Source organism: Protopterus annectens, chromosome 1.part1 (assembly GCF_019279795.1).
Source record: "Protopterus annectens isolate FY-2018-M chromosome 1.part1, PAN1.0, whole genome shotgun sequence".
Lineage (NCBI taxonomy): Eukaryota > Metazoa > Chordata > Ceratodontiformes > Protopteridae > Protopterus > Protopterus annectens.
The window spans coordinates 483,113,912-483,133,550 of record NC_056726.1 but is presented as its reverse complement, the minus strand read 5'-3'; the positions used below and the strand labels follow the sequence as shown (position 1 = coordinate 483,133,550).

General features: G+C 41.8%; 1 protein-coding gene across 1 annotated transcript in view; it reads left to right on the top strand.

Moving 5' to 3' along the window:
• Positions 1 to 19,639, top strand: part of TARBP1 (TAR (HIV-1) RNA binding protein 1) — a 2,802,917-nt gene that overhangs the window by 1,918,580 nt on the left and 864,698 nt on the right. The gene's annotated exons all lie outside the window — the stretch shown is intronic.

Genomic DNA, 19,639 nt, shown 5'->3' with positions numbered 1-19,639 from the left:
AGGGTTTCCCTTCACCCAAGTGACAGGCGTGTGCAGTTAGAACTCATCTGATTGAAGGTTACTGGAACAGGGCTGAGTTTTTAGCCTTTTTATTGGTTAATTGGTTAACTTGTTTAAATTTGTTTGCTCTTGTTTGCTACTGTTATATTGAAGTGTGTATGTATCTGTTCTGCTGTGTTAAATCGACTTAAACAGAGTTTAAATATCTTTAGTATAGTCTGGTTACAGACTTTGCTGTATCCAGATCTGTTTGTGTGATTCCTGTGTTTCATGCTGCGCCATCTTGTGTTGGCTGGGGCCTGCCTGCCCTTAGTTGGAGTAAGTGAACTGGTTGGAACTAGTCTGGCATAGGGTGTTTAGCTAAGACCTCAGGGACAAGAGTTGATTGGTCAGTTCCAGTGTTTCTATTTTACTTTCATTTTTGTGGTATTTAATCCCCGGTTTTGCTTGGGTTTGTGCTTGTTTCCACGCTGCTTCACTGTAACCCTTCGTGAGGTGTCTCAGCTGCATTTCTTCCCTTTCCAGCACTCCACTGTAAGTGAGGCCCTCCTTTCCAGCTACTGTATTGATTTTTGTCCAGCCCTACTCACACCAATAGGTACTCTCCTTAGATAGTACCCTATCTACTATCCCTGACCTCTCTTCCACAAATTCTGACAAACATGGATGGACAATTTCCTGTGGTTTTTCATGCTAGTCTGGTTGATATGGGCATCCTGAGACAGTATAACAACTGCCTCATGTACTTGACAACCCTCTACTACTACCACCTAGGAACACAATATGTGAGAGATGCATTTACATTAAGAACCTAGAATCCTTACTGTCTCAATCATAAGCCAGTACATCTGGCACTGAAATAGTTGTCTGCTGAAACTCTATAAACACCACATCTCTAACACCACCCACACTTGTACAACACACTCCTACATATGTAGAGTTTCTCAGCAAAAACATACCTAAACAAAAGAGACCTCCAAAGCAAAAACACACACGCACATCACAACCCACAGCACCAAGCACCACACATCGTACACATGCCTGTGTCTCACAGCCTTTAAGGCCCAGCCACAAACCCGACATACTAGTCATAGGAGATTGTATTGTGAGACACGCAAATGTGGCCCTCACCAGACTAGAGAAGGAGAAAACCACATTAAGTTGGTTGTCAGGTGCTAGAATCTGCCATGTCACGCATGCACTCAAGTCTCTTAACAGGCACTGTTATGGCTCTGTCATAGTTCATGTTGGTGTGAATGACTTGAGATGTACCTCTCTGGACTATATGAAGAGAGACATGATTGAACTTGCTGAATGTGTGTCGCAGGCAGGTATGTCCCTAGCCTTAAGCAGCATCCTACCGACACCCAGAATACTGCCTCAATACAAGCAGAAAATTATTGACTTTGACAATTGGCTTAGTTTCTGGTACCATTCCAAGGGGAACCTAGTACTTGACAACCTGGTTGGACATGATTGACACTCCATGATGCTTTGCCAGAGATGGCCTTCATCTCTTTCCCCTGCGGTTTCAGGCTTCTTGCAAAGGCTCTTCCCTCCCCCGTAGTGCCTTTTTAGGCAAAGTCACAAATACAAAATTAACAATGTGAAAAATTCTTCTAAACTAAATTTAAAGGTCACGCTGGTAAACGCTAGGAATCTTAGCATGAAACTGCACTCATTGCAAGCATTCCTCACCCTGAGGGATGCTGAAATTTGTGTAGTCACTGAAACTTGGTTCAAAGCTGCAGAGAGCACCCCAACCTTACCAGGTTGCTCATCCTACCATACTTTCAGACCCCAAACAGAGGGCTACAAAGCCAAAGGAGGTGGAGTTTAAATATTTATGAAAGACATGCACATCTCCAAGCTGGTCAAACAGTATGACGCACAGGAGACAATCCAAGTGCAGTTAACTGTTGATAAAACACCTATTCAAGTCATAGCTATCTACAGACCCCAAACCATGCACCCATGACTCAGGACGCCCACTCCACCTATCCACGCTTACTTGAATCCATCAAGACTCAACCCTCTACCCTGATCCTGGGCGACTTTAACTACCCAACCATAGAGTGGAAGACCTAGTCAAGCCCAAACATGAACGCCCAGAGATTATTCGACTTCATCAATGCCAATGCAGTGGATCAGCTGGTCAACACCCCTACAAGAGGTGAAAATATCTTGGACCTTGTACTAACCAACATAGTAGTCACTGTAGCACTCCTACAGTGTCATCCTCCTTGGTAAGATCTGGCCATAAAGCAATTTCTTTCAAAGTCACCATCTCCCCTGCCCCCCCCCCCCCCCCAATCAGGGTCAAACAAAACCATTTTTCCAAAGCTGACTACAATCTCCTGACAGCAGGTATAATCAGCTTCACGACCGCCATCCCTGCAGTTGGTACAAATGTCCAAGCCTATACCAAAAAACTATAGGAGCACCTATGTAGTTATATGGACTCAGCAATACCTGACAAGACCAAATCATCTTCCTCGAGGAAGAGTAAACCTGCCTCGTGGACAGCAGCAATAAACAGACTCTATAATAAAAGGAAAAATTGCTGTCCAATGACCAAGAAGAAGCAGGTGCCACGTTGAAAGCAATCTCTCCTTTATCTGAACAAGAAAATAAGGTTACTGGTGAAATCCTCTAAGGCTAACTTCGAGTCCAATTTGGCCAAATCCACTAATGACAATCGCAAGGCCTTCGTCACATATGTCCACAATCTCAAAGGTAACAACCAAATCTGCTCTGAACTGGTGGTCAAGAACACCACATACACAAAAGCCATAGATATAGCTAACCTGCTGGCCGACAGGTTGAGTGAAAACTTCACCCTCCCCTGTCAGTAAACCAGGACATCCCCAGCACGTCCCCCTCCCCTCATCACCAGGGTGCAGGTCTTTAATGCCCTCTTAAAGGCAAAAAATACAGTCTCCATGGGACCTTACAACATCCCTGGTTGTGTCCTACATGAACTTAGGCATGAGCTCTAAGCTCCATTAGCACCCTATTCAACCAAGGCCTGAGTACCGGCTTTGTCCCAGCCAAATGGAGGACAGCCACTGTCATCCCTTTACACAAAGGTGGAGCGTCCACTGGCCCAGGCAGTTATAGGCCCATCATCCTAACTAGCCTGATCTGCAAGGCCATGGAACGCATTAGCGTGGACCTTATAAACAAGGACATTAGCAAACTCCAAATGCTTGACCCCACACAGCTTGGTTTTGTCAAAGGGAAATCATGCATGTTAAACTTGGCCGACTTCTTCAAAACAGTCACCAAAGCCATGGATGAGGGGAAGATCTTGCACACCGCCTACTTTGACCTAGCCAAAACTTTCCACACTATTCCCCACTCGGGAATAATAGATAAACTCAACCTACTAGGCATCAAACCTGTATGTTACCAGATGGGTAGCTAACTGGCTCACTGATATAACCCACTCAGTCAAAATAGAGGAAGCCATCTCTAGTAGTTAGACCTGTAACAAGCGGTGTACCCCAAGGAACAGTCTTGGAGCCTCTACTGTTTGGGATATACTTTTCTGAGGGTACGTCAAAACCAATGGTCTTTGGCTCACCAGGTTTGCAGATGACTGCAAGCTGGGTGCTGTCTTAAATTCGCCTAGTGATGTGAGCATCCTCCAAGAGGGCCTTACCCAAACTAATGAATGGTGCCAGAAGCATGGCCTCAAACTGAATGCCAAGAAATGCATCATTATCCCCTTTGAGGAAAATGGTGGTCCCACTAATTATCACATCAGTAACAATGTACTAAGCACTCAATCAATTGTGAGGGAATTGGGCAGGTACGTTGATAGCAACCTGACTTTTGACCACCGTGTTGCCTTCATTGTACGGAAGGCTTTCTACATGGCCCACCTCATAAGTAAGGGTATTTCATCCAGAAACAAGGAGGTCATAACATCCCTGTACTCCTCCGTTATCAGACCCACTATCGAATACAATGCTCCCTTCAGCATGTACCTTGCTAAGCACATGCAGCATCTGGAGTGACCACAGAGGTTCCTGACCAGGAAAATCCAGGGTATCAAATACCTATCTTGTACAGATAGGCTAAAAGCCCTGCCCGTCTACTCAGTCTCATGCACACTGCTCAGAGGTAACCTGTGTCTGGCATACAAGGCCAACTCAGACCCAGCCTTGATAGAGTTGCTGCATATCCATATGTCAAACTCCACTTGCGCAAACCACATGCAAGGTTTCATCCTGGTCAGTGACATTAATAGAACTTGTTGGCGGGATATATTTGTGTCCCAAAGACGCCTCCATCTATGGAATAGACTCCCTCTCCATGACAAGCAGAGTACTTTACTAGCCCTCTTTAAGAGGAACCTGAACAACTGGATGGGAAACAGAAAATACATCCCTGAGATTCCACCTGTGTCCCTTCTGGACAGGAGAAACAGGTGCTGACTTTGTGTTAACATGGGCAAAATTCTTGGCTAGGCTTATAAGGGCCTCCTGGCCAATAGCCTAGTATCATTCTACGAACCTGTGTGTGTCCCTAAGTCCCCCTGACTACTTGCTTCAGTTATGTCACCATCTGGGCATCACAGTTAACTGCAACAAGTCACAACTCACACCTTCACAGAACCTGTAGTTCATAGGTTCTGGTTTAGACATGTCAACCAGATAGCATCACTTCCTTTAACAAGAGTATAAATCCTCTTATCCCAGGTAATAGAAGTGATCTCACGTTCTTCTCCTCCAGCATGACTAGTCTTGCAAGCCTTAGGGTCCATGGCAGAAGCAGTAACTCTGGTTCCATTAGTCAGAGTTCATGTTTGGATTCGGCAGTGGACTGTGTCAGTACCTTGGTCTATTCTTCAGCAGCCCTTGTACACTTCAGTCAGGTTCACACAAGTTTGCAAGGAACACCTTATGTGGTGCATTTGTTCAGACAAAGTTTCTCAGGGCCGTATATTTGTTCTCCCTCTACTGGTAGCTACAGTGACCATGGAAGGCTCCCAACTGGGTGGGGGAGCATTTTTTGATAAGGACAGTCCAAGGTACCTGGTCTTCGGAAGAGGCCAGTCTGCACGAGTGTCCTAGAAATGAGAGCAGGCCTTTCAAGATGCTCTCCCTGTTCAAACTGAGAATATGTCTGTAGTCTCATAGATCAATAAATGGGGGGAACCAGATCTGATCAGCTATGTCAAGAGGTAATGATAGTGTGTCAGTGACCGATCTCTTGTGGCCACTTTCTTATAGCAATGCACATACCAGGTAAAGCCAGTGTGCTTGCAGGCCAACTACGTAGGTCCATTCTGATGCCTAATGAGTGGTCTCTCAATATCAAAGTGGCAGAGAGGATTTTTGTTCGATGGGACCAGCCATACATTTTTTTTTACTTTGTTTTTTTCTACTACTGCTTCAACACATTTAAATAATTCCCTATTTTCTACCATTTTCACTTCTTACAGTAAATAATTCTTAAGAGAAATGTCCAGTGCATTAATCATATCAAGTAATGTGTCCATTTCTTTTTCATTAAATCTTATTAGAGTTCTTGTTATCTTGCAGCCACATTAATCAAAGGCTGATATAAGTTCCTTAAGTAGAGTAGGGTCCTTTTTTCCAAAGATATATTTCCTTCATTGGTTTTGACAGTAAAAGTTGATTTATTGATTTCACTTTATTTTTTTACCAAAGTTGAACAAGTGCATCAACAAATGCAACTGTGATAGGCAGGCTGTCCATAAAGACTTCCATCCATCCATTTCTGTTGGGTCCCTGACTCCTATAGTGACGGTATGATCAGCCATCACCATCCACAGGTTTATGGAAATGGCAGTAGATTACCAGACTTTTTTCTGTATCACACACACACACACACACACACACACACACACACACACACACACACACACACACTCTCTTTATAGTTTCCAATCTTACCGACCTCATATGTTTGGGATACTGGAAGAAACCAGGGTACACACAGGAAACCCATGTAAACACAAGAAAGACACATGGGCTTGCACAGATGTCACCCTAGCCAAGAACTGAACCAGAGAACCTCTTGCTGTTAAGACAACAATGCTACTCACTGCACCAGTCTGCTGCTCAAGGATTTTCATACTAGGATTACTTTTTTCTGGCCATTAGCACACTATACAGATGACTGTGAGTTTTGTAACTAGGCCTCAACTTTAAGAAGTATATAAGTAACAGAATTGGATTCATTTCTAACCAACAAACTTGGGTTCTTGGAAAAGAAGTCAGTAGAAAAGTATTTGGTCATGTCAGCTGAAATCGAAAAGGCCTGTAATTTGATTGAGAAAAGGGGTGAATCTGCTTAAATTAAGCATTTCCCCCCTTGTATTGTGGTGGTACTCCTTCAATATCTGTTTCAAAGGGTCAACGCCAGTGACATAGAGTGATGAAGCCTTCACTACAGTCTGGTTAAATTAGCAGATTGGGAAGTGGAGGAGGTGGTCTGGGAAGAGAGAGGAATGATGAGACAAAATCTCCTTACCTCTGTCTGGATTTGGGGGAGGGGAGGTTGTGTGTCTGTAGTGCACAGTCAATGTAGAAACCCCAGTGGAGCAGACCCAGTGATGGGTAGCCTCTTGTGAAAGAAAGAAGCTATCCATCACTTCTGTCCTTGGCATGGTATTCTTTGGGGGACATCACAGTCATGTGCAGTGGGAATACACACACACACACACACACACACACACACACACACACACACACACACACAAAACTAAAAATAAAATGTACTTCCCACAGTGAATGAAAAAAACATTCTCTCCATTTACCCTTTGCCACCAAAGTGGAATGAATGGGCCTCATGACTTTGCCACCAGTAGAACAAAATAGATTATTTTGGTGCTTGAAGATCAAAACCACAAGATGGTGCAAAAGCAGCCCTTCCTAAATCTCTGGAAGAGGCTGTCAGCATTACCATGAGTTCTGTAGTGATGTTTTATATGATGCTGTGAATGTTTGCCTCTACTGATGCTGTGGCTGAGACATCAGGATCCAACTCGTGCGTAGTTAGGATGACATTGCTCAGGTTCTCCTATATTACAGGTGAACTAAGACATGCCATCCTCATGGCTCCCCCATACCCCTCCCCCACCCTTCCCCCCCACATTGATGAGAAAGTTCCAGGCTCTCCAACACTTTGTTGATGAGTCTCAATGAAGGAAGCAGACTATTAAAGCTGTTGGGGGGTTGTGTTGCTCACTCTTGTGCCAACCTGTTTTTAAGGTCAGGGAGTATTCCGAGGTTGGACCCCCCCCCCCCCCAACAAACAGAAGAGTACTGCACAAGTGTTGTACATTACTGCCTCTTCTGATTCTGTCAGGTAAGTTTCCAATGTCGGTGGCCCTGACAGGCCTAGCATTAGCTGTCCTGAATACTCTCCAAGAGTGTCCATGTGTGGTGGTGGCAGCTTTTCAAGTTCACCTCAGTTTGAATAGCCATTACAAAGTGCCAGTGGTTTGTAGTCATGAGTGGCCGCCTATTTAGAGATTTTATGCCTTTTCAAAGGAGGCCTTTTCTAAGTGACCAAGCTAACTTCACAGATGTATGACAAATAGGACCTGATGGAGAGATAGGTATGTATCCCAGAAACTACCCGTTCTATGGAACAGGCTCCCCATCCATGTGAAGCATACTTCCTCCCTAACCCAATTAAAGTGCAGCTTGGACATTTGGATGGGAAACCAGAAATTCATCCCTGGTTTGGCATCTGTGCCTCTAATGGACACAGGCAATCTGTAAATGGTTCATCTCTCAGGCCCATGCTTACACTAGGGTATCAGAACTTGTCAGAGATTTGGGATGCATGGCTAGGCTTAAAAAAGGCCCTTGGGGTCGTTAGCTTAGTAAAGACACATAGGATCATAGGTAGGTACTAGGCTAACTGCCCAAAAGCATTTATAGCCTAGGCAGAATGTGTCTGTTTTTGCCGCCCCCTTAGATTAGTTCCCTGTGCTCTGTCCAGCAGAGCCACTGAAGTGATCCCCGGGGTAAACTTTCTGTTTCCCATCCACTCGTCAAGGTTTCTCTTGAAGAGTGTTAGTGAGGAGCTCTGTCTAATGTAGATTGGAATCTTGTTCAAAGCATGGGAAGTCTCTGGGACAGGAATCTATCCCCCCAGCATGTCCTATTTATTGTTGTGGTGAGGTTTAGAGCCTAGACCGTGTGGCTCAAGGGGATATGGTTTTCTTTAGATGGAGCATGCCCATCAAGTCTGGGTTGGACATAGCCTTGTATGTCAGGCAGAGATCACCTCTGAATAGGCGGTATGCAACCGAGTACAGCTGGAGTTTCTTCAGTCGATCTGCATAGGGCATCTGTTTGAGGCCAGTGATCCTCTTGGTGAGGTACTTCTGTGGTCTTTCCAGCTGTTGCATCCACATGGGGTGTTGTACTCTATGATGGGGTCTGTTGAGTGATGAGTAGAGGGGCACAATAACCTCTTTTGATCTGGATGCAAACCCTTTTGTGCACATGAACCTATGATATACTGGTACAGGCCTATACTTCACTTATCAAACAGATCTGTAGAGGTTGTTCCCCTTCATAGTGAGTCCATGGTTTTAAAATGTGTGCCTCTTACAGTTCAGAAGGGGACATGAGACTTCTGCCCTATCCCGGACCTCAGTAGCATTAGTGACCACATCTGATACTTCAAGTTGTGTACAGTGATGCTCCAAAAAGCTATACCTCTACTGCTGCCAGTAGCATATGGATGTTTCCTGGTACATGCATATCTGAGGTCTGCTTCGGAGGTTACTTTGAGTCATTCTGTTTGGGCATTATTGTCAGTACAGATTGATACCTTTGATTCTTCTTCTTTGCATACATTGTTTAACAAGACGCTTGTAGTTTCAGAGACTGTACAGAGGAGAAGACTACCATGTACTTCCTTACCTGGTTGACTGGTACCTGATGGATTCTTTGACAGGCTTTTTGGTAAGCTGCCATGGTTGTGAGCCTAGGAGTCACCGTAAACTGGGAGAAGTCCTGACCTAGTCCAGTTCAGAGGATTGCCTTTACTGAAATGGAGTTAGCACTATTCATTGCTGGACATTCCTGCACCCACTGAGGACCATGGAGGCCATGACAATTGCAGTCTGAGTGAAGGTGCAGTTGAAAGTTCAGGGTTGAGCTCTCTTGCTCCTACTGGGCTTTATAGCATCAGTGATATTCATGCTGTTTTCTGTACACTTGAGGTTACAGGTTTTCCAGTGGCCTTTTGACTATTATTGGCTGAAGAGTCACCATTCATTTGCATATCTCCTTATGGTGTCAGACCCTTGTTACAGAGTTTGAGTGATGAACCATCTCCACAAATTTCAGTATAAAACTTTTCTTCATGCAGTCAAACCATTTGTGTAAATTGATGATAGATCCTTCATTATTGGATTGGGAAGCCTGCCTATTCTCTATCACCCTTCAGGGGAAGTACATCTATCAAGAGAGAGAGAGAGAGTTCAAAGCAAATTAGAATGATGGGTATTGCTTTTTAATCTGAAAGTTCTATAGGTAGCTGAAGCCAGAGCTTCTCCTGATCTGGTCTGCCAGCTAGTCCATTGTGTGTTACCTATGCAAATGGAGTAACCCTTGCCCCTACCCCCCCTCCCTTTTCCAGAGAGAGATGGTGCATTGTAGAACTGGGCTGCAAACAGGAGAACCAGCTCTACAGCCTTTCATATTTTGGGGAAAGTAATGGCTGGTAGACACCCTGAGCACTTCTTCATTGCACTATGGAGACTGAGGATTCAGGAGTGGAGCATCCTGGACAACAACATGTTTGTAACATGCAAGAGCAGATGTTCCCCTCTTCACCTTAGTTCAACAGGGAAGGTGATGGTGGATGCATTCTTCTAATTACAGAGAAGTTTGCTGTACAGCCTTTCCCTGTCCATTTTGAGTTTGTGTCTATAGTCAGAAAATCTGCAGAAGAAAAACAAGGCTTATCCCCTTTATCCCTTGGTGGCTGAGAATGGTGTGGTTTAATGTTATCAGATCTTTCCAGGAAACTGTCCTGGTGTAAGCCATGGAAGTGTCTCATAATTGGGTGGCACCTGGCTCCATCTCAGTGTTTGGCTTTTAGCTTAGATCACTTGTGCTCCCCATACCTTCGAGAGAGTTCTGATGTGATTAAAGCCACAGGAATCTTCCTACTTGTCAGCTGACTTCTGTTAAGTTAAAGAGGTTCTCCATTTGCGGGAATAAACATTTTATTGCCAAATCTGTCTTAACGTGCAAGTTGTTCTGACCTGTCGAATATGTCTTTGATTTGGATTCATTTTCATGGTCAAGATGCATGTGTCTGGCATTTTTGTGTATAATGACCTTGTGTTTTGAGACTGTGGCCTTGCACTGACTGTTTAAAGAGCTCATTGTAGACGTTTTACTTTGTTTTCTTGTAAAGAATTCTTTTCCTTTTAACCTGACTTTCATGACGGACAAGATTGTTCATCTTCATTTAAGTCAATGGGTTTGGCAGCTCTGAACTTCATCTTTTGGAAGATTATCTTGGTGGTCATCATCTTTGCTCACAAGATTTTGCATCTTCTGGTCATCATTTCTGTAGAACTGTATTTCAAATTTCACAAGAATCTGATCTCCCTTAGGATAAATCTGTGATCTAGTATGGGAGGTATATTCTCTTTTATGTACATAAAAAGAAAAAATATATACACCATCAGAGGTAAAACACAGCTGCAACTCGATGACAAATACTCAGCCAGTCAAAGAAATAAAAATCCACTATTTATTCCAGCACAAAAACAGGTAAGCGCTTTCGCATTGGAGCTTCATCAGACCTTTACAAACAGTAGACCTAACCTATCTTTTATACAAAACCATCTCATCTAATAAATCAATTAAATAATCAACGCTTAAAGTCACAGTAAAGAGATACAGAGTAATAAAGAACAAAATTAAAAATAAGGACGTTACACAATGCATCCTTACAATCTACATTCTAAAAATCACTTTAAACCAAAATACATTCACAAACTGTAAACTCAACAGAAAAAACTAAGAATAAAAACCATCAAAGACTTCATTTACAAAGTCTTCTTTTCTTCAAAACTGGCTTAATAGAAGCCCTTTCATTAAGGCCACTGCCTCGATCTGCTCTTAAGAGAACAATCCACTTTGTTTCCTTATACTCAGTATAAGCAGTAATATCCCCTTCTCTGATGCTAGGTGTAACAGTTTCAATCACCTGAAATTTAAACGTAGGAGTGCACCCAAACTCAGTGGCATGCTTAGCAAGTGCATTATGTGGGGACCCCTTCCTAATGTGATAGAGATGTTCCCTCATTCTATCACGTAGGGGTCTGTTGGTTTTCCCAACATAAAATGCACTGCATGCCACACACTGAGCCAGGTAAACCACATGTGGGGTCATACAGTTGTTAACCCCTCTAAAATAAAAATCCCTACCAAGATCAGGGTGATGAAAAACACCAGATGAGTCGATATAACCGCAAAAATTACACGAGTCACACGCTACCGTGGAACCACGGTGAAACCTATCAACATTATTGTGTGTCCCAGAACATAGTAACCTCTTCAGGTTCATATGATTTCTATACTTAAAAGTGGGAAAACTACCCACAATATTGCTAATGTCATCGTCCACTAAAAGAATGGACCAATGGTGATGAAACAAATCAGTGACTCTTCTGTAATCATTAGTGTAAAAAAGTGGAATCTTAGTCTTATTGCCACTAGTAGATGGGGAGAAATTATTCAATTCTGGAGGCAAACCAAAATAAGGACATGCCCTAGTGGACCTTAAGTCAAGAAGGCCAGACCACTGTCTACTCAGCTCATCCCTAGTATAGCCTCTATCCAAAAACTTCTTCTCCAGGCTGGTCATTTCCTTCTGAAATCCTACTAATGAGGGATTTAATCTCGATGCTCTCATACCCTGTCCCCTGATGAGATTCTTAAAAATGTAACCTGGATGCATACTAGACCTGAACAAGAACGCATTCCTATGGCATGTGAATCGTGATATTAAAGATCTCCACATAGCTGGTCTCCTCACTGATGAGTTGTTCTCCTTTATGGATGTTAACAACCCTCTGATACCGGTCATCCAGGGGTTACCGAAGGTCCATAAGCAACCTAGGAATCCACCTATGAGACCTATTGTTGCTGGAAGGGGGGTGGGTTACTGAACCCTTATCATTGTATGTAGAGAAATTTCTACGACCAGTTATCAGTTTAAATCCAACTGTGCTGAAGGATTCTAAGCAGTTTTTGTTAGACCTGTATGAATGTGTTAGTGGTTTAGATGACATCAAAGACTTGGCATTTGTTACGCTTGACGTTAAGTCATTGTTTACAATGATACCCAATGAGCTGGGGATACACTGTGTGCAGAAATACTTAGTTGCCCATAGTGGGTATTCACCTAAGCAAATTAATTTGATTTGTTTCTTTTTAGTGACAGTCCTGAATAACAACGTGTTTATCTTTGGTGAAGATATGTTTTTACAACAGCATGGCGTAGCTATGGGCACTTCATGTGCCAATAGCTACGCCAATATGTTTCTTGCCCAGTGGGAATCTGAGTTTCTGTTTCCACTAACAGCTTTTGTTGATCACGTCGTTTTTTATCGATGTTTTGTAGATGATTTATTTGTGCTGTGGCGGGGGACTTCTGAACAGTTTGATAGGTTCTTTGGGATTGTGAACAATTTGACTGTTTGTCTAAAGTTCACCTATAGTCTGTCCTATGAAAGGATTAGTTATCTGGATGTCATTGTTGAGAAGTTGGATGATCACCTGATTAATACAGGGATCCATCGGAAGACATGCCATAGGAATGCATTCTTGTTCAGGTCTAGTATGCATCCAGGTTACATTTTTAAGAATCTCATCAGGGGACAGGGTATGAGAGCATCGAGATTAAATCCCTCATTAGTAGGATTTCAGAAGGAAATGACCAGCCTGGAGAAGAAGTTTTTGGATAGGGGTTATACTAGGGATGGGCTGAGTAGACAGTGGTCTGACCTTCTTGACTTAAGGTCCACTAGGGCATGTCCTTATTTTGGTTTGCCTCCAGAATTGAATAATTTCTCCCCATCTACTAGTGGCAATAAGACTAAGATTCCACTTTTTTACACTAATGATTACAGAAGAGTCACTGATTTGTTTCATCACCATTGGTCCATTCTTTTAGTGGACGATGACATTAGCAATATTGTGGGTAGTTTTCCCACTTTTAGGTATAGAAATCATATGAACCTGAAGAGGTTACTATGTTCTGGGACACACAATAATGTTGATAGGTTTCACCGTGGTTCCACGGTAGCGTGTGACTCGTGTAATTTTTGTGGTTATATTGACTCATCTGGTGTTTTTCATCACCCTGATCTTGGTAGGGATTTTTATTTTAGAGGGGTTAACAATTGTATGACCCCACATGTGGTTTACCTGGCTCAGTGTGTGGCATGCAGTGCATTTTATGTTGGGAAAACCAACAGACCCCTGCGTGATAGAATGAGGGAACATCTCTATCACATTAGGAAGGGGTCCCCACATAATGCACTTGCTAAGCATACCACTGAGTTTGGGTGCACTCATACGTTTACATTTCAGGTGATTGAAACTGTTACACCTAGCATCAGAGAAGGGGATATTATTGCTTATACTGAGTATAAGGAAACAAGGTGGATTGTTCTCTTAAGAGCAGATCGAGGCAGTGGCCTTAATGAAAGGGCTTCTATTAAGCCAGTTTTGAAGAAAAGAAAACTTTGTAAATGAAGTCTTTGATGGTTTTTATTCTTAGTTTTTTCTGTTGAGTTTACAGTTTGTGAATGTATTTTGGTTTAAAGTGATTTTTAGAATGTAGATTGTAAGGATGCATTGTGTAACGTCCTTATTTTTAATTTTGTTCTTTATTAATCTGTATCCCTTTACTGTGACTTTAAGTGTTGATTATTTAATTGATTTATTAGATGAGATGGTTTTGTATAAAAGATAGGTTAGGTCTACTGTTTGTAAAGGTCTAATGAAGCTCCAATGCGAAAGCGCTTACCTGTTTTTGTGCTCGAATAAATAGTGGATTTTTATTTCTTTGACTGGCTGAGTATTTGTCCTCATCGAGTTGCAGCTGTGTTTTACCTCTGATGGTGTATATATTTTTTCTTTTTATGTACATTTATTTATTTTACACCACAGTGGTTATACCCAGTGAATGCTAGCAATTTTCATTTTTATTTCTGGACTTGCAATTTTATTGGTTATATTGCTGGCTGTTCCTGGGGACATGGCGACTGAAAAACAACCAGATATTGAGTTGGATTATGTGCCACTGCTTGATGTGAATAATGCTGTTCATAGTAAACCGTCTGGGGACCGCTGGTGCTACATCGTCTTTAAATGGACATAGCTCTGTGGCTCACCCCCTTGTAGCGAGGTTTACACAGTACCTGGAATGAGATGGGAACTGTTTATGGACCATTGATGTGGGTGGGACTGTTGATGGTGTTACCCAACCAACAGAAGATTTGGAACTGTTACACTCCAGTATGGAAGACATTGAACGTGATTTCCTTCGTCTTAAACGCTTACAGTTACAGCGTCTACACTTTGAAACATGCTTAAATAAAAAGGTTATACCCAGAGGACTTCGTGTCCTCGACATGCCCAGTCAGGAGTCTCAATATCCGGAGTTGCTGGCGTGCTGGCAAAGACTGAATCTGGAGGTGAGTGCCAGCTATATGAGATTACTCATTGACTTTTTTGAGCCGGAAGAGGCGAGGCTCAAGCAATCCTTGCGTCTTAAGCAGGATGAACTGTTTCAGAAGTTTCAGCATAAGACTTTGTCTCCGTTGTTTGAAAGACTTTTAGATAGTGTAGCTGTGTTTGAACGTAAACTGATAGAGCAGAAGAGAACTAAACTTGTTAGAGATCTTTCTGATTTTCAAGCAGGCCATGTCATTATGTGGCCACGCACGACTTATACTTCCGTTAATCGTCCTCATAATAATGTTGCTCCGTCCTCTAGTATTAATGGAGCTGTGCCAACAAATGACCCTGTTAATGTTTCTACTGATATTAGTACTGTTCCTCGACAGGGTAGGGCACCAGTGTCCCCCGCTGTTTCGGATAAGCATGTTGATACTTCGGTATGTAGGAAGGACAGTACTAGTTTTATTGATGTTGTGCCTTCGGTTGGCTCTGTTACATCTTGTACAGTTGGTACAACAGTTGGTGGGTCTAGTAAGGTCATGCCTATTAATTTTGATGAAGGCCACGGCTCTGGAACAGTTTCAGCTTCTGTTTCATTGAACAAGGAGTTTAGTAACTGTTCTGTTAGGCCCAAGGATAAGTATAGATCTGTGCATCAGGATAGCATGGTTGGTGTCGCCCTGGCAGGGACTGGTGGTGAGCTCCCTTTTCCTTTGCCTGCCCAGTTGGACAGAGCAGGGGGGCGAGGGAGGTCAGCCAGCAGGGGTCGACACAAAAGGAAACTGTCAGGGGAACAGTTTCCCAATCAGACCTTGAAGAAGATGTGGGGGAAGAACAAGATTCGTTGATATTTAATATCTCTAGCCATATTCTGACCCCGTATGAATTCAATATGTTGATGAAAGGGCTCAGTTTTATACCAAGTCATAGTAGTAATGTTGTTGATACTATTTTAGATCTAAAGACCTTTTGCAGAGATGTGATGTTACGGCTGATCTATGGTGGCCCTACAGATAATGTGAACGATAGGAGCTGTCCTTCTATTCATCTTAGGAAGTTAAGTACTTTTGTACCGATTAATCATCCCCTCGTAGAAGCGTACCTCAAATAAACTGAGGAGGATATAATGCATTTTTATGATAATAAGCCACGATATGGGAGGGACTCCAAGCAGAATCTCAGCTTTATGGAGAGACAGGCTTTGAATGAACTTCAGAATAATAGCTCCATTGTGATCAGACCCGCTGATAAGTGGGGATTGATTGTTATAATGGATAGTGCTTTTTATTATCAAGCCATGCACCACATGCTTGAAGATAGTTGTTTTTATAGTAGGATCACTGTTTCAGATGTTCATAGGATCATTTCCTCTGTGAATCGTGATATTAAATATCTCCACATAGCTGGTCTCCTCACTGATGAGTTGTTCTCCTTTATGGATGTTAACAACCCTCTGATACCGGTCATCCAGGGGTTACCGAAGGTCCATAAGCAACCTAGGAATCCACCTATGAGACCTATTGTTGCTGGAGGGGGGTGGGTTACTGAACCCTTATCATTGTATGTAGAGAAATTTCTATGACCAGTTATCAGTTTAAATCCAACTGTGTTGAAGGATTATAAGCAGTTTTTGTTAGACCTGTATGAATGTGTTAGTGGTTTAGATGGCATCAAAGACTTGGCATTTGTTACGCTTGACGTTAAGTCATTGTTTACAATGATACCCAATGAGTTGGGGATACACTGTGTGCAGAAATACTTAGTTACCCATAGTGGGTATTCACCTAAGCAAATTGATTTGATCCGTTTCTTTTTAGTGACAGTCCTGAATAACAACGTGTTTATCTTTGGTGAAGATATGTTTTTACAACAACATGGCGTAGCTATGGGCACTTCATGTGCCAATAGCTACGCCAATATGTTTCTTGCCCAGTGGAAATCTGAGTTTCTGTTTCCACTAACAGCTTTTGTTGATCACGTCGTTTTTTATTGACGTTTTGTAGATGATTTATTTGTGCTGTGGCGGGGGACATCTGAACAGTTTGATAGGTTCTTTGGGATTGTGAACAATTTGACTGTTTGTCTAAAGTTCACCTATAGTCTGTCCTATGAAAGGATTAGTTATCTGGATGTCATTGTTGAGAAGTTGGATGATCACCTGATTAATACAGGGATCCATCGGAAGACATGACATAGGAATGCGTTCTTGTTCAGGTCTAGAATGCATCCAGGTTACATTTTTAAGAATCTCATCAGGGGACAGGGTATGAGAGCATCGAGATTAAATCCCTCATTAGTAGGATTTCAGAAGGAAATGACCAGCCTGGAGAAGAAGTTTTTGGATAGGGGCTATACTAGGGATGAGCTGAGTAGACAGTGGTCTGCCCTTCTTGACTTAAGGTCCACTAGGGCATGTCCTTATTTTGGTTTGCCTCCAGAATTGAATAATTTCTCCCCATCTACTAGTGGCAATAAGACTAAGATTCCACTTTTTTACACTAATGATTACAGAAGAGTCACTGATTTGTTTCATCACCATTGGTCCATTCTTTTAGTGGACGATGACATTAGCAATATTGTGGGTAGTTTTCCCACTTTTAGGTATAGCAATCATATGAACCTGAAGAGGTTACTATGTTCTGGGACACACAATAATGTTGATAGGTTTCACCGTGGTTCCACGGTAGCGTGTGACTCGTGTAATTTTTGTGGTTATATTGACTCATCTGGTGTTTTTCATCACCCTGATCTTGGTAGGGATTTTTATTTTAGAGGGGTTAACAATTGTATGACCCCACATGTGGTTTACCTGGCTCAGTGTGTGGCATGCAGTGCATTTTATGTTGGGAAAATCAACAGACCCCTGCGTGATAGAATGAGGGAACATCTCTATCACATTAGGAAGGGGTCCCCACATAATGCACTTGCTAAGCATGCCACTGAGTTTGGGTGCACTCATACGTTTAAATTTCAGGTGATTGAAACTGTTACACCTAGCATCAGAGAAGGGGATATTATTGCTTATACTGAGTATAAGGAAACAAAGTGGATTGTTCTCTTAAGAGCAGATCGAGGCAGTGGCCTTAATGAAAGGGCTTCTATTAAGCCAGTTTTGAAGAAAAGAAGACTTTGTAAATGAAGTCTTTGATGGTTTTTATTTTTAGTTTTTTCTGTTGAGTTTACAGTTTGTGAATGTATTTTGGTTTAAAGTGATTTTTAGAATGTAGATTGTAAGGATGCATTGTGTAACGTCCTTATTTTTAATTTTGTTCTTTATTACTCTGTATCTCTTTACTGTGACTTTAAGCGTTGATTATTTAATTGATTTATTAGATGAGATGGTTTTGTATAAAAGATAGGTTAGGTCTACTGTTTGTAAAGGTCTAATGAAGCTCCAATGCGAAAGCGCTTACCTGTTTTTGTGCTCGAATAAATAGTGGATTTTTATTTCTTTGACTGGCTGAGTATTTGTCCTCATCGAGTTGCAGCTGTGTTTTACCTCTGATGGTGTATATATTTTTTCTTTTTATGTACATTTATTCATTTTACACCACAGTGGTTTTACCCAGTGAATGCTAGCAATTTTCATTTTTATTTCTGGACTTGCAATATTCTCTTTTATAGCAAACTGGTGGGAAAGCTTGGCACACAGTAGTTTCACAGGCTACTTAATCCATCTCCCTATCCCATTATTTATTCCTGTAGCAGATCTCCTTTGCTGAGTAGCAGCTTAGAGCATGTCAAAACAGCCCAAGGCGAGAGTTCCCATTTATGACAGGAAATGTATCTTAAAACTGTGAGTACATTTATTTTCTCTCTTCTATATTTACTTGAACCCTTACTTCTAGTTTATGAAGTTTCTTGCCCCTATTCTACTGCCTTACCTCCTCTTCCTCTCTTCCTTCTTGTGTGACACCCCTCTTCCTTTGGACCTTTTACCCTTATTCTCTCTCTTTATTTTAATACACTTTTTTTTTCTCCTTACTAATCTATATCCTCTCAAATTGACTTGATAATTTTGTTATTATACAATTGTACAGCTTGTCTATTATATGGTTTATCTTTTGATTTTATCAATTATCTAATTTTTGTCTATCCTGTTATTTTGTTGTATTTTGTGTGGAGCTTTTCTCCCCGGGCCTCTACTGAAAATGGAAATATATCCAGCTAGACTAGCCCGGACAACAAATGTAAAATAAAAAAATAAAAATAAATAAATAAATAAAATGATGTTTGTTGGCTTTATAGTGCATTTTGTGGAGTTTTTTCCTTCCCCTTACAATTTCTGTTGGTGTTTTCCACCATGTGTTAAAACTTTATTAGTATTACTGTATAGTCATTTATAGTTAAAGGAAACCTTTCTTTATATTTTCCTGACTGGGTGTTGGGGTGATTCCCCTTTGGTCGTAATGAACTAAAGTCAAAGTAAACTTTATTGTCATTCAGAAATCACACAATACAAAAACTGAATGAAATTCCGTATCTCCAGACTCAATGTGCAGACAACATGTAGACTATTTTCACAGACATTTACACATGTAAAACCTGGGTATTACATCAGAGACATGCAGGTAGACCAACTAGTATTGCACATAATTAGGAACACATTTTAACACTTTTTGAACTTACTTGCAGGAGACTTTAGTATTGCACAGGTACTTGGTTAAAACATTGATGTCCATCACTGAAAATACAGGAACACAATTCTGCTGCTGGGATCACTTCTGTGGCTCTGCTTGACAGTGGCACAGAAAAATAATTTTCTTGGGTGGCAAAAGCAAGGGTACCTTTTTGGCTGGGCTTGTATAGGCCCTAGGGCAGATAGCCTAGTACCTACCTATGAGCAAGATAAGCACCAGGCATAGGTGAAGAAGACACTGTGTGTAACCCTTAAGAATCAGCTTTGATTATGCATGTACAGAAAGTCT